This window comes from Panthera pardus, unplaced genomic scaffold, assembly GCF_024362965.1.
Source record: "Panthera pardus isolate Hobbes unplaced genomic scaffold, ASM2436296v1 HiC_scaffold_7, whole genome shotgun sequence".
Classification (NCBI taxonomy): domain Eukaryota; kingdom Metazoa; phylum Chordata; class Mammalia; order Carnivora; family Felidae; genus Panthera; species Panthera pardus.
The window spans coordinates 23,501,386-23,508,433 of record NW_026527002.1 but is presented as its reverse complement, the minus strand read 5'-3'; positions in this window follow the sequence as shown (position 1 = coordinate 23,508,433).

The following is a 7,048-nucleotide window of genomic DNA, read 5'->3' as shown; positions in this document are numbered from 1 at the left end:
CTCTTCAGGTTCTCTGTAGAAGCAGAGATCAGGCGTGACCTCCCATGGGTGTTCACGGGAAATGGCGTCACGCACGTGCAGAACTTCCTGGACCACCGTCCACCACGTCAGACCCACTGAGCGAGCTCCCTTGTTGTTGCAAGGCGCGGCAATGTCCACACGGCGCAGAGGAGAGTTTGTGTTACACAGAGTGATGGCAGGGGGGTTACCAGAAGACGCCTCTGTGGGAGGGTGGTGGTCAGCCCTGGGATCCTAACCACCCCAAGTCTCGGCTCCCGGAAGGCTGCCTGGATCCGGTTAGTGAAGGTTCCAGGAGTGAAGTGGCCGGCAGTGGGACTGGCTCCAGTAGCAGCCGCAAACTTCAGCCCAGCTCGCTGGCCAGGATTCCTGGGTGATAGGACACTGACGGGAGCCGTTTTCAACGGCAACAATGGCACAAGCTGCCAGCAGGAGCTTCTCCCAGGTTCTCCTCAGATGCTGTCACATTTCCTTTTATAGATGTACTGTTCCATCTGGAAGTCAAGGTTTGTGCCACCTAAGTGGGGTCCTGCTGCAAGGAATTTGAGGACACCCTCCTCCTCCTTCATTTACAGGACATCAAGGGCTCCAGCCATTGTGAACATTTCTCTTTATGATGGGAATGCAGAACAACACCATATGGACCCCTCCCTGGGTAGTGTAGAAAGCGGGGACCTTACATTCTTGGCCAAAGAGTTTGGGTTTCTTTCAGTGGACAGAAGGAGCCACTGTAGGTTACGAGCAGAGGAGTGCCATGAACTGTTCCTATGCAGAGATGAACCTAGCAGCAAGAAAGAGAAAGGACCAAGGTGAGGAAAAATGGAGTGTAGATAGAACAAAAGCGATGATGTTCTTGGTGGTGGGAACAGCAGACAGCGAGGACTGGAAGCCCCAAGTCTGGCTGTGGTGGAATCTGGGGAAGAGGAACCAGATGACTTGACATTCTGCTCTGGGATGGCAGGCAATGGAGTAGTATCCTTGACTTCATGACCGAACACAAGTGGGAAGACAAACCAGAGGAGAGAGAACAGTGTTGAGACAAACAGAAAAATTACTTCAGAGTAGCGCATAGTACCTGTGTGGGCTTTTTGTAAAATGTTTCTAAGACCCTCATTACCAGGAAAGGGTACCATGTATTTTTTTTTTAAGAAAATATTTTTTCTTAATCCAAATCTGAGCTCACAAGTCAGCATCTAATTTACTTTTTACCATGGCTTTTCAATACTATTGTCAAGTGAAAGGAGCTTCACATTTAAAATTTATCTTCAACTCTGCTTTTTCACTACCATCCTGTTAGCCCACACCCATGGACAAGTTTTCTCAGGACGGCTCGAACTTTCATTTATTCCTCCTTAAATTTTATTTTAAAAATATCTACAATGTGTTCCCAGTAATTCTGAAGAAAATGTAATTGTGGAGGAAGTTTTACCACAGCTGTCTCCAAGCACTACCTTTCTTCCTCTTAGATATCCAAGCTACTTTCAGTTTGCTTGTTTAGCTCTTCTTCCTCTTCATGGCATCATGTAATTTCTCCCAAATTCCTTCAATACTACATGACAGGATTTACAAAATTCTTCAAGACTTTTTTCCCCCATGCACTCCAGCCCCGTTTTTCTCAGTCACACTGGATCATGGTGAGCCAGCATGAACTCCAGGCTATGACTTCCCCAGCAGGTATCTCTATGGAATTGAAGAGGACATTAGCCCAAACCTATAAATTCTGCATCTGTTGCTTTGCTTTGGTTGTTCAAGTTCACCTAGCCAAATGCACAAAACCAGGTGGAAAGTAAGCCTCACTGAACAGCCATCAAGAGGAGCAGTGCTATAACCTCAGAAAATGTTTCAGATGTTTGTTTAATTTCTACCAATAGTTGTCACCCATTACGCCCTGCCCATTGGGCTATTTTTCTGTGACAAATCTCCAGAACTTCTCCTTTCAGAAACTCTTTTTGTACCCATCCTGACTCCTCTTCCCTTGATAAATGATATGCATAGACATATGTATATATATACATAAATACCTGTTTTCTTCATGTATGGCAGTAACTCCACTGTCAATCACCATTACCTGTACATGTAACCCACTAAACTGCACTCTCCATTTTGGAAACTCCAGTTCCCTGAAAATTTCCTCTGCTCCACAATTATTTCTGTGTCTTGGAGTCATCAAGAACAACTCATCACAGATATTTTCTCTTCCCCTGCTCAGGCAGCATTAGTCTCTTTGCTTTTGTGGTGTGAATGTCCCAGTATGTAGCTCAAAGCTGCATATTTTGGGGTAGGGTGTCCTGAACTTCTACAGTCATACTTCAGGGTGGCATATTCTTTATTCCTTCAGGTACATTGCACCTGAGCTACAGGCACTTGAAAACCAGCGAATGCACGCAAGGGCTTTTTCTGAACCGCCCCTTCTTTGCCCTAAAGACACATCTTCCCATAGGAACTAAACTGTCATGAACACCCTCCCCCAGAGTTTTACCATCTAGGAAAGATTGACCCCTGTCACAAGAGAGGAGACAAGAAGTGGATACCACACATAAACTTCATCACAAACTATCCTCCCTCCCTCCCATCTATCCTTCTAAGGGCCCACTCATCTTTCCTAAAAATCATTTACTCTCCTCTAAGAGGCCTACATTTCCTTCCCCTTTCCCTATTAAGATGGTATTTATATTGTAGTAATCATTTTGAAATATATATATATGTCAAGTCATTACTCTATACACCTTATATCTATATAGCATGTGTCAATTATATCTCAATAAAACTGAAAGAAAAAAATAAACATAATAATAATAATGAATTTTTTAAGTAGATGGTTTTTAATCCTGAATCCCAAGCCACCTTGCAAGTTATTCATTTTTCCCTGGTTATCTCCCATGTATACATGAAGTATACATGTTAGTAAACTTCAGTTTGTTTTTCTCTTGTTAATCTCTTTTGTTACAGGGGTCTCAGCTAAGAACTCAGAAGGGTAGAGGGAAAATTAGCTTTCCTCCCCTGCATAGCAAAGCCACGTGTTGTGTCAACCAATGTAGCTGACACTGGATATGACTTCTACCCCCACATGACAGTAAGGGCACCAATTCCCAAGGCTTCCAAAGCTTTGGATGCCCCTCCTTGGCCACTGGTGAGGCCTTCTCCTCTGTCTCCTCCTGCTGCTGTGCCAGAAATCAGTTGCACTGGGGACCACTGCCAGAACCCAAGGCACCACTGAGGCACAGGAGCTACCAGAGTGCCCAAACTCCCAATACTCCAGTCACTCCACATTCCAGGTGCCCAGGCCTCTCCGCCCCTTTGTTATTGTGTGAGCTGCTCTCAAAACAATGCAACTCTGTACTCTCAATGTTTCAAAGAGAGTTTGTGTAGAAACAGCTCTTCCTTTCTTTGTTATACCAAAAGCTCTCCCCACCCCCACCCAGGGATTAAGACACAAGTCCTTTGGGGGTTGGGTGAGGGGACTAAAAGACAGAAACAGCTACACTTGAAATAGTCCTTTTTCTTTGATGCCTGAGGCGTAGCTACCTGACCAGCCTGGGGCCTGCTTGAATCTCTACTCCCTTCAATAATTTATTTTCTGTGAGGTTCAGTTCCTTCCAATTGGTCCTGACATTTCTGAATCCCAAGAAAAGATCCCCTTCATCTCAAACTGTTTTCCCTGCCACCTGACCCCCTCCACTCCCAAGGCAAGAGAAGGGGATCCAGTGAAATTACCTGTAAAGTAGTGGGTGCCTGTTAGAAGGGAAATGGGTGTGCATTTGCTGAGCTGAAAAATCAGCAGAGTGACCTAATGCTTCCATCAGACCAAAGGAAACTGTGGTAAATTTGAGAATGAGCTTTACAGGAGTCCCTTAGCATTTGGAAACAGAACTAAATTTAGAAAGGAAAGCCTGCTTTGCATCCAGAGATTTCCAAAGATGAGAGGCTTTGGGGTGCTACCTGCAACAATAGGATGAGATGGAACCATGGTGACAGTAATGAGTGTGGAAGAAGATACAGCCCTGACCCCACTCCAGATCCCTGTAGCCTTTCAAAGGGCAAGGAAGAGGACCTTGGCAGCTTCTGGAACCTCACAGGAAGGAGTCGTAGGGAAGAGAGGGAGCACAAGCCATGGAGGTGCCCTGAAGGACCTGGATGTAGGGATTTCCCACCCAGAAAGATGCTTAAGGGTGTGGACCACTGTCAAAGACCAAAGAAAGATACACCTGGCCCCTCAGCACTAGACAGGGATGGAATGTGACTTCATTGTCCAGAGACCACCCTAGTGACTAAAGCCACCACCAGCGTAGAAAGCCAGCTGAGCCAGAGTAAGACCAGGGCAGCCTCCTTCCTCAGACAGAGTCAGGCAGTGGGAGCAAACCCAGCCTTCACTCCATTTCTCTTCCTCAATATATGGGAGAAGCTAAAGCCTAGAAAAGAGCAGAGGGCCTGGAACCAGATCAGTGGCTCATGTGCATGCATATGTGAACACACCCCCAACATACAAGATTCAGAGGAGGAATGAGAAAGAATGAGAAAGTAGACCTGCCCCCCCCCCCACCACCCTGCCACTTCTCCAAGTCCCCTGATCCAAAGCCTGGCTGGATGCTCAGACATTCAAACTGACTACAGTATGCAGCTTTACATTAGATTAGGCTGTCCTGAGCTTAAATAACTGAAAATGACTGGGAAGTTATCAAATCTGTTCAAGACGTTTTTATGGGCTCTGCACCAAAGAGAAGCCTAGATCCAGCACTGCACAGTTGGGGGCAGTGAATGGGGGAAAAGATGGTACCTACCAAGTTCATACTGATCAATAAGCAAGTTACATTTGCGATGTTCTCTCTTAAGCACACAGAAAATCTAACACCTTCCTCCAAATCTTTCCAGGGCTCGAAGTTGTACAGGAGAGAGATTAGAAGGAAATGCAGTCGTATTTCAAGAAATTTCCTTAAAACTCTCAGATTGATTTGGGTACCTTTTATAGCCACAAACTTCCCAGGATTATATGTTGCCTTTGCTCTCATCTCTGTTCCTCCTAAATTGAAGCTCTGGAAGTTGGGATGAAAGCCATGAATATAGAGAAAATATAAATTGTGCAAATTAATCTTATTCCTTCTTCCTCCCACTTTAACCCCTGCTCCTGCCTCTGCCTAAAAAAGACATTTGGAACATCTACTCAGCAATGAACAGACCTTTGTGCATTGAGTATGCTCTTGTAGCAAGCATGATCTGCTTGACCAACTTGAGGTACAAATCAAATCCCAACTCTAATTAACCTCCCAAAGCCTCATCTATCTTTTTTTTTTCCTCCAGGAATTCTAAAATCTTCCTCTTGGGAGATTCTTGGAAACCTCAGAGATTCACTTAATCCACAGGAAGTGAGTGCAATGGAAAGCGGGAGTCCCCACCAGTACCATGCTTCTGCCTGCCATGCAATGTCACTGTTGAACACTGGTCCTGCACAGTCCAGAGCCCACAATGGCTTACTGCCCAAGTAATGGCTCCGAGTTAGCCCCCTATAACTTGACTTTATAACCAGCTCTCTGGCTTCAGACTCACATGCTAAAGCACTGTTCTCCAAAGCAAGAATCAAGCCAGTAGGCTTCCAGCCTCAGCTACATTGTGCCTCAGCCTTCTCCCAAACTGCTTTGGACCTTTGTGATGAGTCTAGGGTACCTAATGCAAACTGGTCCACCAGACTCTAAGAGCTGTATGCCTTGTTAAGCCAAACAAAAGATTCTGGTACACCCTTCAAAAAGGCCTTGCATTAAGCATACTAGAGATTTTCACTCAAATGACTTTTTTTCTGAAGAAAGATCTACTCCAAAATTTTTTGCCATATCCACCTACACCGTGAATTACTGAAATTTCTCTTGCTAAAAACAATTTTACCAGGCACCCTGTTGTGTATTTCAACTCTTAATAAATTTCGTACTACTCAGGAACTTTGGGAGTGGCATTGAGGTTTAACTCTGAAATGACCAACATATTCTTCCTTGGCTGAACCAAATAGTAAATTGGTGCCAGATTATTGAATTGTAACCCGACATACCCCCTCAATCCACTCTCCCTCCCTCCTCTTTGTTCCCAAGAACACTTTTCCTCACTTTACAGTTGGGTTTGGCCCATGAGAGGCATCTGCAAAAGATGAGAGGTAGGCCGTGACCACAACAGACCCCTTCTCCAGTTGGGTGGCCCCATCCATATTCCACCCTTCCCAGCTTCCAGTGCCCATGCTTCCTCCTCTTCCACCACTCCCAGGACACTGCATTATTCCTTGTTTATTTCTCTAATCCTGCCCGTGACTTGAAAAATGTCCCTCTACAAGATTATTTTAAGATTTCCAAATTTGCGGGTGCCATCTAGTTTCTGCTCAAACCATTATTGATACATCAAGACTAAAATGAGTAGTCTCTCTAATTTAAGCAAACCATGCTTCTGATTACTGCAACTTTGTATACAAAACACTCCCCTGTGGCCAGATTCAAGAGACTCTCAACCATAGCAATATCCCTAGGCCACAACTTAAAATAGTAGACCCTCTTCTAATACCAAGGTTGTTCTTGTGGAACCTTAGGGTCAACAATTTCTGCTGAACAATACTCTGCAGCTCTGGGCCAAGGCAAACTGATTTTCAGTGAATTGGCCTTTAAGCATAATGCTCATTTGGTAAAATGACTTTGGCAACTTGATTTTTGGTAAAGTGATTTGCTTTCGCACTCGATGCTTCCCTTGTACCACCAGTGAGTTTCCTTGCTGTTTTGGTTTTGAACCTAATGTCTCTCCTACTACACTGTAGGATCCTTTCAGAGGGAGAATCATGTGCTATTCATCTTTGTGTTTTCCCCAGCCCTCTCTTAGGGCCTGATATGGTGTTATGCACAAATAGCTAGTCAGTAAATGTTGGTGAAAGAAAGAGAGTGAACAGAAGACACAGTGAAACACTGAAGCAAATCAGAGAATCTATCAGAGATACACAAACTGTTATACATGGACAGAGACGGTTCCTATCTCAGTGTGAAACAGTCACTGAGAGAGAAATGAAGGA